This window comes from Pseudophryne corroboree, chromosome 3, assembly GCF_028390025.1.
Source record: "Pseudophryne corroboree isolate aPseCor3 chromosome 3, aPseCor3.hap2, whole genome shotgun sequence".
In the NCBI taxonomy this organism is placed as follows: Eukaryota; Metazoa; Chordata; class Amphibia; order Anura; family Myobatrachidae; genus Pseudophryne; species Pseudophryne corroboree.
Window position 1 is genome coordinate 582,975,983 of NC_086446.1, and position 26,425 is coordinate 583,002,407.

The window sequence follows — 26,425 nt, forward strand, 5'->3', positions numbered from 1 at the left end:
GACACATTTTAATAGAAGCCTGCATGCAGAAAAGATAGGCACTGCCTCACCTGTCACAGACTTTTTGCTCCAGGGTTTTGACTATAAAAATTATTAGAATAATACAAAGAAGATATTTCTAAATATTCTTTGTATTTTTCATATACTTTATATAGTCAAGACTCTGCCTTATACTGGAGTATGACAAGAAAGGCTTTGCCTCACCTGCCTCACCTTACCGCCTGTCAGACGCATGTGCTACCTGTTTACACTCTATTCAAGATGGCATCTGGTACAGTACAGTTGAAATATTTTGCAGTAACTGGTAGTTTTTGGACTGACAGTAACAACACAAGCATTAAAGTGCCTCTCCCAAACAAGTGTCGCCCCTAGGCACGTGCCTAATGGGAAATTCACCCCTTGCAGTCCACCCACCATCAGAGTTGAATGCAAACCACTGGATTTGTGTACAACTCTGATTTAGGCCCTTAGTTTGCCTTTTGAATCCTGCAGATTTCTCCTGCCCTAGACACTGACCTACAGTATTTCCAGGTGACATGTTTTTGTGCTGCCAACCCTATCTATTATTACATGCCTGCTGCTAAATCTGACTCAGCTTTAATAACCATTAATACCTGTCTTCCACCAGCTATGCCCAGCCTTGTTTAACTATTATAGCCTGTCTGTCGCCAGCTCTAACCAAACTTCATTGAACCATTTATACTTGTCTGCCCTTTGCCCTGACCCTGCATTATTTAACCATTATTGCCTACTTGTTACCAATCCTGATCCAGCACTGCATAATCATTCCTGTCTGTAAACTGGCATCTCTGATCTAGCATTGCCTACTGTGTCTCTATGATCTGTTACTGTCATCTATGATAATTGTCTGCTGCCAGTCCTGTTTGCCACTAGCAAATGTCTGCCATAGTATTTTGTATTTGGACATTATACATAGTGTCCTGTTCACCTTGTCATGATAAGTGTTTATTACCTAGAGTTGAAGACCTGGGGGTATCCAAGTGCTGGCAAAATTAGCTTTAAGATGCATAGGCAATAGGCATATCTGTAATTGGTGTAGTCTGTGCTGTGCACCTGTGCCCCTGAGTCCAGGGATGCCCATACAGCGCACCCTGCACCCATGTTCAATTACTTATCTCTCCAGAGTTTACTTTCTTGACTTATTAACACTTGCCTGGCATGGTTGCATCAGATGCAACCAGTCAGAAATGCCAACTAGCCAGCTGCTGGAAGGTAATCGTTCAGCAGCTGCCAATCTCAGAGGGACCTTCTAGCCCCTCTGCTTTCTTGTTCCTTCCACCAGTACCTGATGTGCTGCCAATCACTGCAGATCGGGTAGCCCGGCGGCACCGCAACCCCCACCCCGCAGCTGCAGAGATTAGCAGCAACAGGGAAATGTTAAAGAAGCAGCCCTTACCTTGCCTGTTTACCCCCGGCAGCTGCAGAGTAGAGTAGTCGCCGTGAAAATGTAAAGACGCAATGGTTTGATCATCGATGGTCCAATATATAAATAATTAATTGTCAAAATTATGTTTGTAAAAAAAATATTTACTTTTTTTTCTTCTAAACTCGTGTTTGCTATGTTTTAAATAGACATTCTTAACCTAATTCAGTCCTACAAAAAACCCGACAATTTATGTGCGTTGTTCAGAGAGCATAGCCACCAGTTAAGTGGTTTAGACATAAATAAAAATACATAAAGCATTATTTGAGTAGAAATAATTAAAACTTGAATCACTAAAAACTGAAAAGTGTGGAATTATAGTAGTAGGCGGTTGGACTTGTTCTCTGCAGGGAGTAGTTGTGCACCTTGATGCAGGTGCAGACTGGGTGGACCATCAAGATGCTCCAGTGCAAAGCCAACCTGTTTTATTGAATCTCTAAGTAATACCACCTCAGCAGGGTACAACTTAAATATTGCAGACTTATGCACAATTTAAAGTACAAATTAGTATTTATTTCCTAAATTTAACAGATAACATTAAAAAAAATTGGTAAATTTAGCTGATTTTGTAGAACAAGTTTATGATGTTTATTAGTTTTCCATGCGCCATTTGTACAGATTGTCCAGATTCCATTCTCATTTCAAATCTTCTGGTGGTCGTCCAACCGGCAAGTGATTTGCTAATCTCTGTAAAAAGAGAAAATTTTGATAAAAATCTTTTGACCCTGCATTCATCAATGTAATAATAATAACAATAAAAAACAATTTGTAAATATGAAGTTTAATTTGCATACAGGAGTAAATTGTCTGTGTTTCAGTACTATTTTATGAGGTTGGCCCAAATACTGATGTGGCCTCATAATAACCCTGAGAGGGGTCCTTATAATATAATTCGCATAAGTGCAACTAGTTTTTTGTAATGCCACTCTTGAGTGATGTTAGACAAGAGTATGGTCTATTATTATGCATATGCATAACTATTATTGTATGCAACATATCTTTTGTGTACAGTATATTTATGTGCTTGAAAATTAGATTCAATCAGTATTGTGAAAATGGTGTGCCAATATAATTTTACCAAAGGGAGGTAGGAGGGACCAGATATCCTGTTTGAACAAACTAACCCCCCCACCCACCACCCCCTTCACACACACACACACACACACACACACACACACACACACACACACACACACACACACACACACACACTCCTCCCAATTGGCTGCCCTTATTCTGACTTTTTCTCAGCTTGGTTGTTAAGCAGAGCATAATGTTAAATGGGAGCAGTCAACATCCACATTATGTGTCATGTGCACTCTGCAGGGAGGTCACTTAGCACAGCCATCAGCATTGGCAGAGGAGTATAATGTATTGTACATTACCGCTCTCCCTCTTTCTCTGTGCGCTCGAGCTGTAAAAGTATTTCTGTAGAGTAGATTAGCCATTAGGTGGCTTATTGTGGAGAGATATGCATGGCATGTGGTGAAAGTGGTGAGTGGCTTTTGGGGCATCTGAGAGCATGTACAGTTTTCTGTAGGACATTTAAAGAGCATGTGGGGACATATAGGGTGCATGAAGTGGTATGTGGTATAAGGGGAGGTTGGAGATCATGAGCAGACGTCTGAGGGACATGTTGGGAGGTGCGAATGGCATGTCGGAAAGGTCTGGGGAGCATATGAAGAGGTCTGAAGGTCATGTAGAAAGAGCTGAATGATATTTTATGGCCAGTGGGAGTTTGGTGCATGTTGTAACATTTAAGGCAAGTGGGGGAGCTGAAGTCTAGCTATTTTGGCGCAAATTCTGAAATTTAAGTGCCATTTTTGATATTTTGGAGTAAGTGAGGGGCAAGTGGAGGCATTGTAGGATGAATGATACAGGTGTGCTGAGCTGTTTTTGTGTTTTTTTTCCTTTCCATTCTTCAAATTAAGGGTACAAACTTTTTTGAGAGCTGGAGGGCCACAAGCTCGACTCTTGAAGTATATCAGCCTGTCAATCAATGTCACACACTTTACCATATCATGGACTTGGCTTAACCTTTAGCACCAGACATGACACTAATGTTTCAAATATGCACCTTATTCTGCATTTGCCAGTACAATTTGTCAGGTTTCTAAATTATTCTAAATCCTATCCCAAACTCATTACACAGTAAAATGAATTTACTACTGTTGACATTGTTCTATTCATAGATAATAAGTACCATGAAATGTGACTTTTGCTGAAAGGCCAAGCACAAGTGCAACTTGGTGATTGTATCACCGGAATGTGACACTTCTACAAACCAGCTGTTCCACCACAAAACTCTATGCTGAAGTTATTTTTCACTACAGTTTTTTCTTATCTCTACCTAATACTATCTATCTACAGTAAGAGCTTAACCTCCATCTTCAAATATGTATTAAGCCTATCACAACATAACTATCTATACCTCAGCAATTTACTGCACCCCAGCACATCTTTGGCCTTTAATCCTCCTGGTTTCTCTGTCTCTCTGTACAATGCTTAGTTTCTACTGATATGTACTATCACAGGAACACCTAATGTGGGGAGTGTGTACACAGGGCTCAAGCCTGGTGTCACCAGTGGTGGCAACATTTATGGTGGGGCAAGGTAAATTGATAAAGATTATGGGAGTAAAATGACTACTTGTACTAATAATTTAGATTCTTATTGGTTCACACGTGCACGCTCCTCCTAGGCTGTATATTTAAAATTGTATATTCTCGAAGCTGCACAAACAGCCTCATAGGGGCACAAGATGTGCTTTTGTCCAGGGGCCAATCTTCCTTTCGGTTGGTAACTGCTATCCTCTTACAGTATGTTAATCATGGTATATCTACCTTCTCAATCCAGAGTCTTTACCCATTATGAACTGCTTCCCCTTCTCTGCTATGTTCCAGTCCCATGGCCTCACCTATTATAGCATTATCCATCTTTCTTTGCTCTGTCTAAATTCTCTCCCAGCTTTTCCATGTACAGTATGTAGTAGACCAAATCCTTCACCTAAATTACTACTGTATCATGAACTTGGTCTTGTGACAACCCTACTCACAGTTCATCAGGTGGATATACAGTACTGTATATACAACTTTACAAGTTTTCCTAATACTGCAAAATAGAGTTGTTGCAAATGTGTAACTAACATAATAGCAGTGATGCAGCTGCAATGCAACTATATATATGTTTTTTATCACCCCTGGGTGGTTCATGCGGTCCTTAAAAGATGTTGCTGGAAGACCCATAAAAGTCCATAAAAGCCCCTTGGTATTTCTGCTATCGGAATAACTCACCATGTAAAGTTTTCTAACTTAGCCTATCAAACCCCCCTTCCCCCTCCCAAGTGCAAACACTGGGGGTTAAATTTACTAAGCTCTGTATTTGCCCGAGTTGGCAAACACGGGAGTGTTTAGGCATTTTATCACACTAGTGGATATGGATATATGATCAAATATACCATTGGGCAAACTTGGATGTAATTTCCATAGACAACACTGAAACACAGAATTTTCCTAGAATTGTTTCTATAAACACACCTGTGAATTGAGCAAACTGCATTTTCCAAATAGATGTCCCCCTCAGTAGTGCGTTCAGAGAAGCTTGTACAGATCAGTGAGATCTGTGCAGAAAAAGTTTTTATGTGTTAAAAATTATTTGTAAAAAACAGTTTGGGGTCCCCCCTCCACAAGCATAATTAGCCGATCCAGGTTCAAAAAATACAGGAGGAAAAAATGTGTGAGGTCCCCCTGTATTCTAGGAACCAGCAATGGAATCTTGGACCGGTCCTGGTTCCAAAAATATAGGGGGGGGGATGTAGGAGTCCCCTGTATATTTTAAACCAGCTCAACTAGTCAGGGAGATAATGCCACAGCCAAGGAACATACTTATATTGGACCCTTGGCCATAACAATAACCCCACAACTGGTTAGCACTGGCTGGAGTTTCTTCGGGAAGTGGGTACCCCCCAGTAAAGGTGGTTGGTTGTGAGTGGCTGCACAGTCGATCAAATCCACCACCATAGACTTTAATGGTGGGAAAGCTCCTTTGAAGTCTATGGTGAGAACCGCTATATCATCCCACCATTGTAGTCTATGGGGTGGGATGATTGACAGAGCAGTCACTCCCAGCCAATCACAGAGCACCTATACTCCTATTTTAAAAGAAAATATAAAAAAAATGGCATGCACACACCATGGTAGTAAAATAATCACTCTTGCACACTCACAATCATACTCACACACACCTACAATTCCTGTAGCCAGTCACATCCAAGTAGGCATACACATAACCTGTAAAAAACTTCAATGGTGGGAAAACTCCTTATGGTGAGAACGGCTACATCATCCCACCACTGTTTTTTTTTTTTAACCAGGACTGACTCAAAGAGTCAGGGGCTGGTTATGCATGTGGAGGGGTGGACCCCACGCAGTTTTAAGAAAAAAAATTAACACTTTTTTACATATTTACACAGGGAAGCACTGCACAGATCTCTCTGATTTCTACAGGCTGCATGTACGGGAGTGTTTGGCTGCCGGCAAACGCGGCAGTCAAACACTAGCCATGGAGGTAATGCCAGCGGGAACATAGTAAATTACCAGTGATGTGCAACGGAAATTTTTCGGGTTTTGTGTTTTGGTTTTGGATTCGGTTCCACGGCTGTGTTTTGGATTCGGACGCGTTTTGGCAAAACCTCCCTGAACATTTTTTGTCGGATTCGGGTGTGTTTTGGATTTGGGTGTTTTTTTTCAAAAACCCCTCAAAAACAGCTTAAATCATAGAATTTGGGGGTAATTTTGATCCTATTGTATTATTAACCTCAATAACCATAATTTCCACTCATTTCCAGTCTATTCTGAACACCTCACATCTCACAATATTATTTTTAGTCCTAAAATTTGCACCGAGGTCGCTGGATGGCTAAGCTAAGCGACCCAAGTGTCCGACACAAACACCTGGCCCATCTAGGAGTGGCACTGCAGTGTCAGACAGGATGGCAGATTTAAAAAATAGTCCCCAAACAGCACATGATGCAAAGAAAAAAAGAGATGCAATGAGGTAGCTGTGTGACTAAGCTAAGCGACCCAAGTGGTCGACACAAACACCTGGCCCATCTAGGAGTGGCACTGCAGTTTTCTAGCGAAAGGATGAGTGCTTCCATCCTCATGTGAATCTGAACCTCTAGCCATGAACATAGGCCAGGGCCTCAGCCGTTCCTTGCCACACCGTGTCGTAAATGGCATATTGGCAAGTTTACGCTTCTCAAGAAAATAGAAACAATAAAGACCACTGGGTGCGCTTAAATACTCGTAGCAGCCCTTGGAAAATATAAGAACCTTTCACCGTGATTCTAATAGCAAAATAGTAGACAATCTATATTTCCATGTGGCGCTACTTAACACCTTAGAGATTTGATTAGCATACACAAATAACATTTTTGCTTACACATTTGAGATGTACTTCATACAGATCAATGAGAAAATAGTAAAAATCCAATCACTAAAATTGAAAGAAATAGACAAACATAGTGCAAAACTGTTGAATATAAAAATCTTTTTCTTGTTTTTATTGGTCCCACTCACATAGAGTTGATAATAACAAGCATATCAGGAGGACCCCAACAGCAATCAGGAATCCTTAATAGCGACCTGGCTTCATAAGATCTTCTTCTTAATAGGCCTAAACATAGGATAAAACAAAACATGTAACGTATTGATTGAAGAGATTCTCAGGGAATAGGCAACTGTAAGGTGAAAGCGTGGGATATAATCACCCAGAAGCGCTTCTGAGGAAGGACAGAGATCCAAAAGCGCTTAAGCGGGGAGGACTGTGCTGATTGAGGACCAGGGAATTGGGACTGTTGCTTGAGATCGTTGGGGACACTGTAGTGACCGGGACTTTGGGTGATTATACCCCACGCTTTCACCTTACAGTTGCCTATTCCCTGAGAATCTCTTCAATACGTTACATGTTTTGTTTTATCCTATGTTTAGGCCTATTAAGAAGAAGATCTTATGAAGCCAGGTCGCTATTAAGGATTCCTGATTGCTGTTGGGGTCCTGATATGCTTGTTATTATCAACTCTATGTGAGTGGGACCAATAAAAACAAGAAAAAGATTTTTATATTCAACAGTTTTGCACTATGTTTGTCTATTTCTTTCAATTTTAGTGATTGGATTTTTACTATTTTCTCATTGATCTGTATGAAGTACATCTCAAATGTGTAAACAAAATTTTTATTTGTGTATGCTAATCAAATCTCTAAGGTGTTAAGTAGCGCCACATGGAAATATAGATTGTCTACAAGTTTACGCTTCTCATCAGACGCTTTTAATTTTGATTTTTGGGTCATTTTACTGAACTTTTGTAGTATACTTGACGACACAGAGGTAGAGCAATGGACTACTGTACCGTACTGCTATATATATACTGGTGGTCACAGCAACATTCTGCACTGTCCCCTCCTACTTTATACTGCGCACAACTAAAATGCAGCACAGGTATGGATGCATAGTATACTTGACGACACAGAGGTAGAGCAGTGGACTACTGTACCGTACTGCTATATATATATCCTGGTGGTAACAGCAACATTCTGCACTGTCCCCTCCTACTATATACTGCGCACAACTAAAATTCAGCACAGGTATGGATGCATAGTATACTTGACGACACAGAGGTAGAGCAGTGGACTACTGTAGCGTACTGCTATATATATATATATGGTCACAGCAACATTCTGCACTGTCCCCTCCTACTATATACTGTGCACAACTAAAATGCAGCACAGGTATGGATGCATAGTATACTTGATGACACAGAGGTAGAGCAGTGGACTACTGTACCGTACTGCTATATATATACTGGTGGTCACAGCAACATTCTGCACTGTCCCCTCCTACTATATACAGCGCACAACTAAAATGCAGCACAGGTATGGATGCATAGTATACTTGACGACACAGAGGTAGAGCAGTGGACTACTGTACCGTACTGCTATATATATACTGGTGGTCACAGCAACATTCTGCACTGTCCCCTCCTACTATATACTGCGCACAACTAAAATGCAGCACAGGTATGGATGCATAGTATACTTGACACAGAGGTAGAGCAGTGGACTACTGTACCGTACTGCTATATATATACTGGTGGTCACAGCAACATTCTGCACTGTCCTCCTACTACAGTATATACTACAATGCAGCACAGATATGGAGCATTTAGGCAGAGAATGTAGATATTTTCAGCACACTGAGCACAAATATTTGCAAGCACACTGAGCACAGATATTTGCAGCACACTGAACACAGAAACTGAGAGAACACAGCCACGTCCTTTCGCTATCATTTCCAAAGCACGAGTGAAAATGGCGGCGACGCGCGGCTCCTTATATAGAATACGAATCTCGCGAGAATCCGACAGCGGGATGATGACGTTCTGGCGCGCTCGGGTTTACCGAGCAAGGCGGGAAGATCCGAGGCTGCCTCGGAACCGTGTAAAATGGGTGAATTTCGGGGGGGTTCGGATCCCGAGGAACCGAACCCGCTCATCACTATAAATTACCATGTTTTAGTTAAGAAGAAGTACTCGTGACTGATCAATCTCACCCGAGGTTAATCTCGGGCAAACACGGGTGAGATACGATTGTTAGAAAATGTAACCCTAACCATAACCTTGAATATCTAAATGCAGGGATCCAAATGTTAGATTCTGGAACAAAAGAAAAAATAACTTTTTTATAATCCACCAACTGACATTTTTTTGTGATTATTAGTTTGAGCCTGTGCGTGTCTATTATATAATTGTTTAAATACTCTGGGAAATGCATGTGTACTTTCACAATACACAAAGTGTTATTTTAAATCTGAGAAAAACATATGAAAAGCATAATCATCTTTTCCTTCACCTGCCCCTCTGCTCACCATCTTTGCCTGCTCATGCCCACCAGTTTTTTCCTCACATGCCATTGACCGCCCACCGTTCTATAACATGCACGCGTTTGTTCGCTAACTTTTATCGCTTATACCCCTCTGCTGACCATATTTTCACTCACATGCACTTCTGCCCACCAACTTTTTTCTCATACTGTTTGTGTTTCTGCCCACCAGATTCTTTCCTCTAGATGCCACATCGCAAACAACTTTTCTATACTATACCTCACTGCCTGCCATATTATCTGTCACATGCCCTTCTCTGGCCCTTACCCTAACTCATGCCCTATCAGAGTTTGAGAAAACCCCCTGGCCCATCTAGTCTGCCCATGTTCATACATACACCTACACACTAGGGTTAATTTTTGTTGGCAGCCAATTAACCTGCAGTGTATTTTTTGAATGTGGAAGGAAACCCATGCAAACACGTGGAGGATATACAAACTCCACACAGCTAGGGCCATGGTGGGAATTGAACCCATGACCTCAGTGGTGTGAGGCAGTAATGCTAACCATTACACCATCCGTAGCCCCCTGAGCTCTTAAGTCACTGAGCTGGGGTTCTCATGTGGAGAAACTTGCTTAAAGTTCATCATTATTAAATTTTTATTTTTATTGCTGAACGTTACAAAGTGAAATAATAAGATGCACAGTTGCATAATTAATTATGCAACCTATTACCATCCCTCAAGATAAAGCAAGTCAAATATATGCAAAAAAGTTGATACATATTTTTGTGTGCATTCATAGAATAATGTGGGTCTCATGTAAAGAAAGAAAACAAAAAACAGATGTACGTCCACTTGGAAAGGAAACCCCATTGCATGTATTGGGAGTTGCAATATTAGCTACTTAACTTTTGCTCTTTGTTTATAGTAAGACATAAGAGTGTGATGATCATGGGATGTGTAGTGTTCCGTGTCCTAGCTATATGGTCCCAACAGTATTAACCTTGTTTACTAGTTCATCTGCTCTCTATACTGTATGAACTAATAAGAATAATCTTAAAACTCAAGGAGCAATATTTACTAATATTCGTGTTTGAGTCGGTTTGTGTAGTGTTCAAACTCGTTTTGTATCGGGTGCATTTTCATGCAACTTTTTGAATCCATATACACAAAGTTACGAAGCAGTCGACTTTATGGTTTTCGTGTTTTCCGATGTAGATGCCAGTTGTTGTTTTTTGGCACATTTACGGCCGTCATTGTCGTTTGCGTACGTGTTTTTGTTGTATTTGCTGGTATTTTTCCTAAATTAAACGCGGCAGGGTTTTTTTTTCCCCGCGGCCGCATTTTCACTTTTAGTTTCGATTTTCATCCCCGTTCGTGATTGGTTGTGTTTCAGATGGTAGGAGTGTCTGTGCGCAACCATATAAATACGCCCCAAACCGTCCGCACCTTGTGGGTTTTGTTAGTGGTGAGGAGGAGGGAGGTTGTGCTGTGGAGGTAGGTGAATTTTTGGTTTGGTGAGGAGTGTTGGTAGCGATTTCTGAGTGTGGTATTGTGTTTAAAAGTCGTCTTGTCATTCTTGTTGTCTTGTATTTTGTGGTTTTGTGTCATTTTTAGTCCAAGTTTTTTTTTTTATAGTCCCTTGTCAGTGTTTGTGTGTGTGTGTGTGTGTGTGTGTGTGTGTGTGTTGTGTAGTGGTAGTGGAGGAGTGTGTTGTTTGTCTTTTTTTTCCCTGTGTTAACTGTTTAGACACACAATTATGTGTGACTCAGAGGTGGAGGGTGTGAGTGAGGGGGAGGAGGTTGGTCAGGTGGAGGAGGTGAGTGTTAGTGAGGTTAGTGAGGTGGAGGAGGTGGGTGAGGTTGCTGCAGCAGCCTCAAGTAATAGTGACAGTCAGAGTGCTCGGCAGGCACGCACAACTACTAAGACTGGGCGGAATGTAAAGTTTAATTTTGCAGAAAATGTGGCATTGGTGCGTGAGCTGATGAAGTATCAGAGGCAGCTATTTGGCCCTGAGTCCGCCAAGGTGCCAACATGGAGGAAGACGGTGTTGTGGGCGAAAGTAGTTGCTGCTGTCAATAGTGAGGGGGTGGTCAAGCGGACGGAGGACACGTGCCGCAAACGGTACTATGACATAAAGCGACGTGTCAAGTCCAAAATGGCCAAGGAGGCCAAGTCGGCTCGGAAAACTGGTGGTGGGCAGCCCTATATTGCAAGATATCTGGAGTATGAGTAGCCCATGCGGAGTGTAATACCTCCAGAACTTGTCTCTGCAACCCATGTCCGGGATTCAGATAGGCCCAGGAAGAATGGTGAGCATGTGTATTTGCATTTTCATACCATGTTTTTTTGTTTTTTTTTTGTTTTAAATGTGTCATGTGACGTTGCATATGGGTGGTCATTCCGAGTTGTTCGCTCGCAAGCTGCTTTTAGCAGCTTTGCACACGCTAAGCCGCCGCCTACTGGGAGTGAATCTTAGCTTATCAAAATTGCGAACGAAAGATTCGCAATATTGCGAAAAGACTTCTCTGTGCAGTTTCTGAGTAGCTCGAGACTTACTCTTCCAGTGCGATCAGTTCAGTGCTTGTCGTTCCTGGTTTGACGTCACAAACACACCCAGCGTTCGCCCAGATACTCCTCCGTTTCTCCAGCCACTCCCGCGTTTTTCCCAGAAACGGTAGCATTATTTCAAACACTCCCATAAAACGGCCAGTTTCCGCCCAGAAACACCCACTTCCTGTCAATCACACTCCGATCTCCAGAACGAAGAAAAAACCTCGTAATGCCGTGAGTAAAATACCAATCTTCATAGCAAATTTACTTGGCGCAGTCGCAGTGCGAACATTGCGCATGCGCAAATAGCGGAAAATTGCTGCGATGCGAAGAAAATTACAGAGCGAACAACTTGGAATGACCACCATTACTCCCATCTTCAAGTGTGTGTCAGCAAATACATTGTTTTGGTTAATGTTTTATACAAAAGCCAAGGTAACATCTTACTTTATTGTATGTCATGTGTTTTTCTGACAGATATTTTGCATGTGTAGTTTGGACTTGGTGTGTCTCTGAATTGTCCTGCAATAATGTTTTCCTTTTGTCCGTTTTTTTTTTAAATTGTGACTATGTTTTATATTTAAGGGATCCATGTGCAATGTTTAAAAAACAGTGGTTGTCATGTTAGAGGCTGGAGTACTGGAAAGTGGTTTGGAAACCACTTACATGTGTAATGTCATCTTTAGATAATGTTAATTATTTAATTTAAAAAACAATATATTTTTTTTTGCTTGTATTTGTACCGTGACACCACACTGCAGTGTAATTGTTGTGAAAAATTGCTACATTTTGTTTTTGCTCATATAGTGGTAATGTGTCTTTGGAGTGCCACATCACAGAGCAAATTATATATTGCATCTGTAATATTTTTACTTCCAATACAAAATGAAGTTGTGTGTTTTTTTATTTTTAAATCTTTTCTTGAACTTGTGGCCTATGTCAGTGTCCTGTACATGTTTTCCTGTGTTGATGTTGCCATAGTGCATATGTGTTTTGGTCATTGTTTTTTTTTTTTTTAATTTCTGGTCCTTATGTTTGTTTTAAATAAAAACCAAGCATTTCTAAAAGAATAAATGTTTATAAGCATAATGGGTGGATGTATACACAATAGCATGATTTTTTAATATAATTCATTTTATACAGTGTCTGAAACAAGCAGTACTACTCGTCGGCCAGTAACTCCTATCACATCTGATGATGATGACGCTGCGGAAGCAGGTAAAGTGTCCATTGTAGTATAGGGTATGCTTGTAAAGGAATGGGCATAACAAAATTGCACTTTCATTAAAAGGTCCATCAAAAGAAGTATGGAGCAGCAGAAGTGGTACTTCTGTAAGACATCACCACAAAAAACCTGTGGCCGAAAAGAAAGCAAGGTCGTATGTCCCGGCACAAACACAGCAGGCTACCCTGCCACGAAGATTATCGTCCGTATGTTCTGTACCCTCACTCCAAATTTTGGACACACCTCCAAGACGTCATCCACACTCCCCTCATCTTGATTGTGAGTATCAAACTGAAAAAAATGTGTAAAATGTCAGAACATAATCAAAATCAGTCATAACCGCATTAAGTCAAAACATATCCAAAACTAAAATACTTACCGCAGTAAGTAAAAGCTGAAATGGAATCCAAGCTAAATGGCCTTGTCCACATCCAGTAAAGATATGTATGTCCTCTTGAGCCATACAGTATGACATTGGGTGTAAGATGCTGCAACAAAAAAGCATGTTGGTTTGTTTGCAAAAAGTAAGGTTGTTTTTCCAAAATTCACATGTGTGCTTGAGGTAACATTGCAAAATACATATAAAACATTACTATGTTTGTTTGAACAAAGCTATAAGGTAACACATTATGTATTCCAATGTGTTTTTATGGTGGAGTATGTGTGAGCTACAATAAAACTAAAGTGTTTGCTTTCACAATTAAGTTACCAGACACATTTGCCTTAAACAGGCACATGTATGTATTTAAGCTATGAGTGTTGATGTTGCTAGCCAGAATAGTTGAAAGCAACAATGAATGACATGTGTTCCATGTGTAGTGATTTTTTAACATTTCACAAACATATGGATAGCTAACGGAGATTTGTTTAACATTTCAGCTTCGAGTCCTGGGAACAGCATCCCTCCGCAACAACACCAACACAGTGACATGGAGGAGACAAGCATCTTAGAAATGCAGCCATTAATGCAAGGAATGAGCCCCCCAGCACCTGTGAGTACACCACCACAGCAAAGCACACCACCACCACAACACAGCCCAACAACACAAGGAACACAAGGCCCTGATCAGGTGTTTTGGACTATTTGGGCTAGACAGCAGGCCACTAATGAAGATTGCCTGCGTAAACAGACACAAATGTTTGCAAGCCTACCATCTCACCTCAGAAGAATATCAAGAAATCTGGGTAGACAAAATGAACAAACAACCAGAATAGGCAATACCATGGAACTCATGCGTACAGACATTACACAGGTCATGGGAAACTTACAGCGCATAATGGAAGAACAGCACAGACAACAGCAAAAGTTATATGAGCATTTTTCAAAACCATCAAAAGATTAATGAAAGTTTATTCCGAATAGTAGACAATCAAAATGCTGCTACACGTGAACTCAATGCCACCCTCACTAACCTGAATGAAACACTCAGATGCATGCACCAACAGCAAACAAGCAGCAGTTCTGGTATGACTACTCCAAATATCACGCCAGTCTTATCACCACCAAGACGGTCCACCAGAGCACGACAACATGACAGTGCTAAAGGCAAAGGGCAGGACAAGCAGCCACCCAAAAAAACGTGAAAAAAACAAGTTAGATATTTGTGATAAGTAACTCAAAATAGTTAGCAAGTGTTTTTGTTGCTAAAAAAAATATAACACTTAGCTCCTTAACATCATTAATTATAAGTGGGCCAAAAAAAAAAACATAAATTTAGTACGCACATTTATTAATTAACATTTTTTTTTTGGATTGGAGGAGGGAAATGTTGATGGAGCCACACATACATGTTAGCAGGAAGTAAACTGACCACTTGATTTTTTTCTAATCATTACTCTTTCTAGATTCCAATCATTCTCTTTGCCTGCAGATACAATAATTGCCAGCCAGGCAGAATGTCTTTAGCAGGAAGTAAACTGACCACTTGATTTTTTTCTAATCATTACTCTTTCTAGATTCCAATCATTCTCTTTGCCTGCAGACAATCCAAATTACAATGTTAGTGATACATATCTTAGCTATCTTATCTATACAACATTACAAGAAGAACACAATTGAGTTGCGTAAAAAGCTTGTAATATGTTGCCTTAGTTTTGTTTGAAAAACATTTTCCAAATGAATGTCAGTATTGTTGGGACATGTTTGTGTGTGTAAAAAATTATTAAGCATGTTTATACACATGATGCTGAAACAAACAAATATGTACTTTTACAACAAAAAACAAAAACTGTGTATAATAATGTATATGTGTGGCAAACTGTGTATTTACTTACACATCATCAAGTTTACAGCATCAAACATTAGGAAATAAATTATTCCTGATTACAGTAAGTTTGTGAGTCTTAAATATGATGGTGCATCACACATAGGGACACATGTATTCCTCAAGGCTAAAATATTATATGTTGAGGAGTGTTTTTTGGGAACACAGGTTCTCAAACTCGGCCCTCAGGAACCCACACAGTGCATGTTTTGCAGGTCTCCTCACAGAATCACAAGTGACATAATTAGCGCCACCTGTGAACCTTTTAACATATGTCTGTGAGTAATTCATACACCTGTGCTTCTACTGGGTTACGAGAAAAACATGCACTGTGTGTGGTCCTGAGGGCCGAGTTTGTGAACCTGTGCATTAGGACGTTACACACAATGATAAAGTGAAATACTAAATGGATGATGTGGGCTTGTAAGAAATTAGCACTGCAAGTTTACGATCACTTATCCAGACTTAATGCATGCCACTCATAATCTGTTATTTTGTGTTTAAAAATACACACAATACACATGCGACATTTGTTTTTCATATAGCGAGGGTATGTTTGTATGTGTCAAGGAGACAGACACATTCTGAGTAATGGATTTTGGTATAGAAGGCAAAACATCTATTTATGAATACACAACAAATGAAATAAGCAAACCAAGCTTACCTTAGAAATAGCGATTGATGATCTGTTGCCTAACCTGCCTCCCTACATCAGTACTCCAAGTATCACCAGATGTCTCTAATTCCTCTGCTTGCTGGCTGCTTTCTTCCTCCTCCTCCTCCTCAACATGTGGCAGATGTTGTTGCAAACACATGTTATGAAGAAAGCAGCAGCAGAACACAATTTGAGTCACCTTGGAGGGACTATACAACAAAAGGCCACCAGACTTATCCAGATACCGAAACCTAGATTTCAGCACACCAAAATGTCATGACTGAGGTTTTTGTGAACCCGGTGTAGTGAAGTCTGTGCGGGCGACTGGAGGATTATGTGAATACTACCACTGACCTGGTTTGGAAATGCTGTGGACTCTGGGTTTCCTCCGGAGACTGGGAAGAGGAACCGCAGCAGAGATGGCCGAATCTAGGTTCTCCTCATGCAGGATTAGGTCGGCAGACAGGAGGCATGCTGAAGGTCTCCTGAAAGACAGAACTGGAAAGGCACTGATGAATCAGTGAAGAATACCAGGTATAATTGTGCTAAAGGGCACGGGGTGCTTGGAGACACTGAGGTGCTTGCGGACACTGAGGTGCTTGGAGACACTGAGGTGCTTGGAGACACTGAGGTGCTTGGAGACACTGAGGTGCTTGGAGGCACTGAGGTGCGTGGAGGCACTGGGGTGCGTGGAGGCACTGGGGTGCGTAGAGACACTGGGGTGCGTAGAGACACTGGGGTGCGTAGGGGTGCTGAGGCACGGAGGTGCTGGAAGCACGGAGATGCTGTGGCACGGAGGTACTGAGGCACGGAGGTGCTGTGGCACGGAGGTGCTGGAAGCACGGAAGTGCTGGAAGCACGGAGGTGCTGGAAGCATGGAGGTGCTGGAAGCACGGAGGTACTGAGGCACTGAGGCACGGAGATGCTGAGGCACTGAGGTGCTGAGGCACGGAGATGCTGAGTCACGGAGATACTGAGGTGCTGGAAGCACGGAGGTACTGAGGCACGGAGGTGCTGAGGCACGGAGGTGCTGAGGCACGGAGGTGCTGTGTCACGGAGATACTGAGGTGCTGGAAGCACGGAGGTACTGAGGCACGGAGATGCTGAGGCACTGGGGTGCTGAGGCACGGAGATACTGAGGTGCTGGAAGCACGGAGGTGCTGAGGCACGGAGGTACTGAGGCACGGAGGTGCTGTGGCACGGAGGTGCTGTGGCACGGAAGTGCTGGAAGCACGGAGGTACTGAGGCACGGAGATGCTGAGGCACTGAGGTGCTGAGGCACGGAGATGCTGAGGCACGGAGATACTGAGGTGCTGGAAGCACGGAGGTACTGAGGCACGAGGTACTGAGCCCTGGAGATCCCAACTACAACAGTAGTAAAACTCAAACACGACAGCTGTGGTTTTCAGTGGAGAACACGGAATTCAGTACTGTGCCTTTAAGACGAAACATTGCAGCTGTACCTTTACATTGAGACTCAGGGAAATGGTGAAATCAAATGGCAACACACAAATAAACCAGACGGTAACAAGGGAACAGAGTTTCCACAGGAACTTAGGTACAAAGGTTACCTTTAGGGAGCTCAGCTTAAGACCCACACAAGGCTGTATGTGACACAAGGAACTGGCCCAGATTCCAACTCAGCCTCCTGATTTATACTTCCTGGTCCTTGATGATTGGTGGGCAGGATTAGGTGATGTCACTGTCATGTGACTACTCTAGCCAAGGCTGTGATGTAGAATGAGGCCTAGCAGGCCAAGAGAACACTGAAGCCTGGACTTCTGCAAAACACAGGATGCTTGCTTTTAGATTACTGAATTCAGCCTCACACAGGAGATCACCACAGGTGGAGCTAATTAACTATTACCTCTCAGGCAGAGAACTCAGGAAAACTGACAAGCTGTTTAACTCCGTGAGTGAAAAGACACAGGATCCAGGACAGATGGCAGGGGTAAGTCACCAAATATAAAACCTACAGTCAGGATTGTGACACAAAACATCTTTCTATCACATTCCGCGTGGACTTATGTGCATTATTGTAATTGTGTTCACCAGGGGTATCAGGTCAGGACAATGGAGTTAGAAGCCAAGAGAAACAGCCATATCCTCCATCACCTAAAAGACAGATATAGTAACGTGATTCATGTTAAGATACAGCAACACATAAGTAACACACTGTGGGGCAGATGTATTAACCTGTAGAAGGCATAAGGAAGTGAAAAACCAGTGATATGTGCAAGGTAATAAAGGCAGCAGACAATCTGTTCCTAAATGTTAATTTACATATTGGAGCAGATTGGCTGGTGCCTTTATTACCTTGCACAGATCACTGGTTTCTCACTTCCTTATGCCTTCTACAGGTTAATACATCTGCACCTGTATTTGGACAAAGTATACGCAGGCCTACACATATCAAATTACATACCCAGCAGCCATCCATCTGGCATTTGTCCTTCCTCAAACTTATCAAAGAGGGATGACTGACTGAGGATGAAGGAGTCATGGCAGCCCCCAGGGTAACCAGCAACAACACTTATTATTTTGAGATTTGCATCACAAACCACCTGCACATTTGTGGAGTGTTCGAAATGGCGGTTTGTATATATGTGCTGCCTGCCCCTAGGTGGTCTCAGCTGAATGTGTGTGCAATCTATGGCTCCAAGCACATTGGGCATGCCAGCCAGCTCATAGAAATCTACCCTGATGGCATGCCACTGAGACTCCTGGGTAGGGAAGCAGATTGAGGCCTCGATGTGGGGCTGCAAAACAGCCAACACCTGTGTGAACATTTTAAAGAACAATAAACATGAGATTTTAGGACAGAACTGGCCACCGAGAAATTAAAACAAACACAAAACAGAAGAGGTCGTTAGGTATACATCACCTGTGTTAAGATTCTTGAAAATGAGGGCTGTGAGATTCCTATGACATCCCCAGACACAGCCTGAAAGCTGCCAGTAGCCATAAAGTGCAACACAGCCAGGAGTTTGTGCAGGCCTGAGACAGGGCGAGAGCGTGCTGTCTCAGGGTCTAGGCCCAGTTTGACAAGGTCATACAGACGGAAAATGTTGTTACGATTTAGACGGAACATCTGTATGACCTTATCATCGGACAATGCGTTCAAGTTTAAACGCCCCCTAAAAAAACGAGGCCTGCGCAGCCTCCGCGGAACCTGTACAACCTGCTGACCATGTTCAGTTTCTTGGCCCTTGGTACTTACAGGCTGATGTCTGAGTCTGAGGAATCCCACAGCACACAAAAGATCACTGGCCCACAGTCCTGCTGCCATTTCTGAGTGTAGGTGTATTGAAATGGGCCTAACATCATTTTATAGGCATCCTAATTCAGGTGTGAGTGATTTTTTATTTGCAACACATGTAAACACGACTGAAAAAAGCAGGTCTATTTTTTGCCGCTCTTTTTAACGAATCGCAAAAAAATACGACCGCATTTGAGCACTCAGAGACTAACACCCAAATGCGAATGAATAGTGAATTCCCGTATTCTATGAAATAACAGCCGCGTTTGACCGATGGTCTATTCATTCGTATTTCGGAACGTTGTCATTCAAACCATTACGAATAGACCAGACACTGCCGAGATTGGTGCTTAGTGAATTCCCGGATTGGGATTTAGAAAAAAAAACACAAATCGGCCAAACTCGGATTGTTAGTAAATACTGGCCAAGGTGTGCTAAAGAAATAGGAATTAAGAAATGCAGCAGGGAAACTGGATTTACTATGAACAGGAAGATGCATTGCTCAGACAAGGGTTAACAAACACATTGCTAGACACTGGATCAGAGATCTCACAAATAAATAAATACAAGAAGAAAGTGCATGAAGACAGTGCCACGGAGCATGGATAACGAATCATTGTCATAACACAGTGTTCCTATGTTTCACCTGCAGCAAATGGTCACTCTGTACAATTCCACTCAGACCAGTAACCAACTAACATAAAAATAAAGAAGGATATAGGCTGGAGGAGGGGGCTGGGGGGCGAAAAATGAGATGTTAGCAAAATTCACCTGGTTGTCCGTTTGGAACTTGTACTCCCAGCATGCCTCTACAACATGGGAACCGGAGGGGAGTCACAGCGCAGCTGAGAGTCTCGGCTTAATCTTATGCACCATTAAGCACTCAGCAGCAAGCCAGTACTGTTCATATACATCATCCACGCTTAATAAACATAATGATGACATAAGATGTAATTCTAGATGAATTTTCATTTTATAGGGAAATGGAGAATTCCAGTAGAAGGGAAAAAAAGTAAATTATCTGGGAAGTACAAAATAAATGATGTTTCTCTGAGATGAATAGAGGTGTTAGCAGAAGAGAAGAAGGGGAGAAAGGGAGAAGGTTTAAGGGAATTGGGTGGGGAGAAGTGACAGGGGAGAAAGGGACTAGGGAAGTTTTTAATAAAAAGAGGAAATAACATACAAGAGATAAGATGTCTTAAAAGAGAGACTGGTCATTTTGTCTTTCATTTTATTACGTGCGTTGTGTTGTTTTTACTATTATTGAATGCTGTGATGGACAGGCAGGGAGTCCCCAGCAGTCTCATCCATCACTGGAAGAAAGAAATCATGTGGAGTTTGGATGGTGTTAACTTACGAGAAGGAAATTGAATTCTGATGAAAGTAGGAGAGGAGATTGGCGCTGAGCCTCGAAAAGGGCAAGGGAGGCCACTGAAAGACAAACAGCAATAGCCAAGTTGCCTGTATCTGAAATTGGGGAAGGAGGAAGCAAAAAGCAGTGTCGCTCATAAACCATCTTCATTACACAAAACCATCCCCTCCCAGAAATGTTGACGGCTGCCTCCTGGTTCTGACGTACACACAGGCCTGACCTTGCCCATCCTAGTGAGTTCCCTGAGATTCCTATTAGACCATGAGATCAATGCACTTACTTCCCCTGACAAGATATGTTTTGTTTGTCAACTGATGTGAGGGAGAACTGGCACCTACAAATGCAGTTTGGTACAGTGTGTTCTTTGGCTGTTAAAAAAGGCACATGAGGAGTGATGTTGATTGAAAGGAAGTGAAATGTTTGATAGGAAACATTGTGTAAGGTTGCTGGAATAACCCTGAGGGATAGATAGAGTTGTAGGCACACCGAGTTCAGCCTACAGCACACATATAAATCACATTTCTCCTGTGCTAAGTCTGCATACAGTAAGGATGATACAGAGAGAAATCTGACTTTTGGATTTTTTTCTCACTGTGACAAACTAGAAATGAGCTTTATATTTTACGTTCACTTGTTCGTTTTATTTCCCTCAGGCTATTAATCTGTTTATTTAGGAGATGTTTAATTTGGGAGAATTTCCAACCTGGATAAAATACAGCTGTATAAAGTAAATTTATGCCCATTGGTTATTCTTTGCAGTTCCATCTCTTCTCCTTTGAATGATGAGACTTGTGCTGTATTGTCCTAGTTAACCCTTTCTTTGCCATGTGCATTTGAAATGTTAAAGAAATATTCGCTGCATTTTCATACTCATTTTATATTATTAAGAAATTATTTATAAATTGTATGAATATATTCATATTAAATCTGCAGCAATGTAATGCTATAACTAAATACTCCACAAAATATTTACACTACATAATAAATGACAGTTGCTTATAAACCATATGTAAATCAGTGTTCCTATATCAAAGAAATGATCATCCCTCAAATTAAAGAGAAACATGACTACGTGTCATTTGCCTGTTACACTCACTATTGTGGTAGTGCTTAGTTTAATGTCTATTATAATCAGATGCCATTATGCTTCACCACAGCCATGAGAAAGTCACCTTCTGCAATATATACATACTGTTAGATTCACACGCCTTCTGGAGCTGGGTGAGACATTTTCTGGCATACTGTAATTCTGAATTATTCACTAAGCAATCTAGACAGTAGCTTAAAGCTTGGTGGGTCCTAGGGTGCATGCCCACTGAATTACCTTTTCTTATGTAGTTGGGATATTTCAAAGATTACATTGAGGGCCTCATTTTGTTGTAGAATGTCTCCAGATTGAGAAATTGGAGGGATGGAGTTGCACCAATTTCTGGCCAGCCTGAGATCATTTGCACTGGTCCTGATTTGAAGGCTGTTGCCCCTGAATCTCTTATTATCTACGCCATGGACCATTGATACATTCCTCCTTAACCTCCTGACACCTCCTCCCTCTCCACTCCTCCCTTCTACAGATGCTTCCTCCCAAGACTTTCAAGTGAAAGTGTTTGATTTATAGGATGGTGTCTACTGGGCGCTATAAGCATGGACGGACCTGCCTCACTGCTTCATACATTGTGTGGAGTGGGCATCATCTTCTGCTCCTCTGTGTGGAGTGTGCCACTGATCTGTGTCACATTCTGTCACTTTGGTGGGGAAATTAATATATTGTAGTTCCTGGTAACGCACTAAAGGGATCTCAATGAAATGAGGGGACTATTAACTTAATGTTTTTGCTTATTGGAGAAAATAGGTGGATTCAGTATATGCAAATGGTATTAACTTACTGTCGATATTGGTTTGGAAAAATGGGTTGGGCTTGGGTGATCGGCGGTCGGGTGACCGGCGGTTGGGATCCCGGCAGTCAGCATACCAACGCCTGGGTCCCGGCCCCCAGGATGCAGACAGGGGGACGAGCGCAACAAAGCCCCTTGTGGGCTTGCTGCACTCACCACGCTGCGGGCTTGGTGGCTCACTGAGCTCGCCACAGGTTATTTTTTAGGATTGATGGGGGAAAATAGAACTGTTTATTAAAAGTGATTTCTACTAGTTTAGTAACAGGGCTGATTCGCGTTGAATTACGCCTGTTTATTAAACTTAAATGCTATTGATTTAATCGGAATTCACTGAGGGGAAGGAAGCATAATTATTAAATATGATTTCCTGTCAGTCCTTTTTAGGGGAAAGGGAGTCTTAGATTGTTCAGTCCCTGTTCAGCATTCCGGGAAGTGAATAGTACCTATTTCAAACATTCAGGATCCAACTCAGCAACAACTGAGGTACAGCAGCAATTAGTAGAGGCATAAATTGGAGGTGGCCAGTGCAGGAGGCGATGAGTGCCAGGTCACCTTGCAAAGGGGACGGGGCCACAATGACATCATTTGCTGAGAATCGCATCATCTCTCCCCCCTGTTATACCCTTTTCACTAGCAAGTGGGCAGGATACGGGAGAGGGGCCAGGTCTCCTGATAACCTGCAGGGATTCCACGAAATTCAGGGAAGCATGAGGAGTGAGCAATACTGTCAATGTCTGATTCTGGTACATGTAGGACAGCTATGACTTTTCCAGGGACAGTTGGGGATTGGGATGTACAGTATGTCCCACTTTTTATTGCTCAGCTCATGGAAAGGAAGATATGTGCATCCATTCCACCCTTGCCACTCTAAGGAGGGGCACATTTGGAAGCAGACCAGTATTATGAAACCTGTTGTCCTTCAATTGTTGTGGCTTGTAGTTCAACAAAAACTGAAACATGCTGGAGTGACTAGGATCTCTCTTTGGGAATATGGTGATGTGTAATTGTAAGCCATGGGGCAGCAAGAAGTTCTACCTGTAAGTGACACTGTGTCAGTGGATTGGATGAAGGTGTCGATGTATAGTGAACTATTTTTATGCATATATGCGGTACTGTAACATACAGTAGGTGTGCTAAGGTCTAGCTGTTTCGGGTGTACTGTATGCAAACACATTGTTATAATAATGATTGACAGAGGGGAAAAATAAATAAATTGGGGAATGTATAGGGCAGTAGTTCCCAAACTGGGGCACTTGCAAGGGTGCTTTGGGTTCATGGTCCAAGGCAAGTTCAAATTATTTATTATCAATTTAAAAAGGCAAAACCAGTGCTTGTGGCATCCAGTCATATGAACATATATGAACAAACTTAAGCAAATCCTGTCCCTCACCACATAACTGAACCTAAGGATGACATATAAATCCAATTTACTTAATTTAATATTTTTCTGAATTTCTAGGGGTGCCGTGAAAAAAATTCTGATACACTAGGATGCCGCGATTCAAACATTTTTGGGAACCACTGGTATAGGATAATACTGTAAATAGAGTTAGGCATTGGAAAGGTATCGGGGAATGCCAATAGAAAAGCATTTGGGCATGGTTGAGGGAGACTCAAACAAGTGTCATTCCTAGAGAAAGTGCCCTGTGGGGACCTTCCTAGTTGATGCCAGTATTGTGAGCCCGCCTTGCCGCTGGTCACCATAGCAATGGCATGGGGTAATCCAGGAGTCATTCTGCCACTGAACAATTTGCAGTGTATATTCTACTTACTCTAAAATCATCTATAGCTACCTAGATCTTTCTCCAAGGGTCTTATAAATAAACATCACTTAGACAATACATTGGGTTGGCACTGCATTAGCAAATTGCACTTCTGTACCTGTACCTTGCTTTCCAGTCACACCTTTTCTCCTTCGTCCTAGAGGATGCTGGGGACTCCAAAAGGACCATGGGGGTATAGACGGGATCCACAGGACACATGGGCACTTTAAGACTTTAATGGGCGTGAACTGGCTCCTCCCTCTATGCCCCTCCTCCATACCTCAGTTAGATTCTGTGCCCAGAGGAGACTGGGTGCACACTAGGGGAGCTCTACTGAGTTTCTCTAAAAAAGACTTTTGTTAGGTTTATTATTTTCAGGGAGCACTGCTGGCAACAGGCTCCCTGCTTCGTGGGACTGAGGGGAGAGAAGCAGACCTACTTCTGTGAGTTCAAAGGCTCTGCTTCTTAGGCTACTGGACACCATTAGCTCCAGAGGGTCTGATCACTTGGTGCGCCTAGCTGCTCATTCCCGGAGCCGCGCCGCCGTCCCCCTCACAGAGCCTGAAGAGAGAAGCCAGGTGAGTAGTAGAAGCAAGAAGACTTCAAAGGCGGCAGAAGACTTCAGATCTTCCTGAGGTACCGCGCAGCAGTCGCGCTGCGTGCCACTGCTCCCTCATGCAAGCGGCTATATAGGGGTGCAGAGCGCAGGGGGGACGCCCTGGGCAGCAATGTATCCTCATTTGAGACTGGCATGAAGGTATACATTGCATAGGCAATGTATACAGACCCCGCCAGTATAAATAAAAGCAGGAACGAAGCGCGCCGGGTAGGAGGCGGGGCTTCCTCCTTCAGCTCTAACCAGCGCCATTTTCTCCACAGCTTGCTGCAGAGACGCTGCTCCTGGCCCTTCACTGCTGTACACAAGTAACAGGGTGCACGAAAAGAAGGGGGGGGGGCACAAAATTTTGGTGTTGATTATTTGATATAAAAGCGCTTACAGGTCTGGGGCGTTATTTAATTCTTTCAGACCGGTGAGGCGCTGGGTGTGAGTTGGCAAACTCCTTTTCTGTCTCTCTGAAGGACCTTACTGTGGGTCTGTCCCCTATAGCCTAGTGTGTTTGGGGGTGTCGGTGCACGTGTGTCGACATATCTGAGGTTGAAGGTTCTTCCCAGGAGGAGGCTGGTGTGGAGACTGAACAGAATGTGGGAGTGACTCAGTCAACACCGCCGACTGCTGATTGGGTAGATATGTGGAATGTTTTAAATGCAAGTGTGGCTTTATTGCATAAGAGGTTAGACAAATCTGAGTCTCAGAACCAAGCATGGAGACAATGCATGGGAGATGGTTTGTCACAATCTCTGGCCCCCTCAGGGTCGCAGAAATGTTCATTTATCCAGATAGCAAACACTGATACCGACACGGATTCCAACTCCAGTGTCGATTATGATGATGCCAAAAAACATCCTAAGGTGGCCAAGAGTATTCAGTACATGATTGTGGCAATTAAAGAGGTGTTACATATCACAGAAGACCCCACTGTCCCTGACACCAGGGTCTGTATGTTTAAGGGAAAGAAACCTGAGGTAATGTTTCCTCCCCATCATGAACTGAACGCTCTTTTTGAAAAAGCTTGGGGAATCCCCTGACAAGAGACTGCAGATGCCCAGGAGGATTGCTATGGCATATCCTTTTCTCTCGCAGGATAGGTTACGGTGGGAATCCTCACCCACGGTGGACAAAGCTCTGGTGCATTTGTCCAAAAAGGTGGCGCTACCGTCCCCTGACACGGCGGCCCTAAATGATTCTGCGGATCATAAGCAGGAAACTGCCTTAAAATCTATTTATGTTACTACGGGTGCGCTGCTAAGGCCGGCTGTGGCGTCGGGCGGCATGGGTGAGTAGCGCTATTGAAAGGTGGGCAGATAACTTGTCATCTGACATAGACACCCTGGATAAGGATAACGTGCTTTTGACGCTGGGTCATATCAGGGATGCAGCAATATATCTAAGGGAAGCGGCGAGAGATATTGGCCTCTTGGTATCAAGGGCCAATGCCATGGCAGTCTCGGCTAGGAGGGCGTTGTGGACTCATCAGTGGAATGGTGATGCTGACTCTA

At 42.6% G+C, this 26,425-nt stretch overlaps 1 long non-coding RNA gene across 2 annotated transcripts in view; it reads right to left on the bottom strand.

Annotated features, from left to right (window-relative positions):
- Positions 1 to 2,008: 2,008 nt before the first annotated feature.
- LOC135058043 (uncharacterized) overlaps positions 2,009 to 26,425 on the bottom strand; it is a 911,901-nt gene continuing 887,484 nt past the window's right edge. For both annotated transcript variants that reach the window (XR_010244559.1, XR_010244558.1), the window contains one exon: positions 2,009 to 2,131. This is a non-coding gene — a long non-coding RNA (uncharacterized LOC135058043). The remainder of the gene's footprint in view (positions 2,132 to 26,425) is intronic.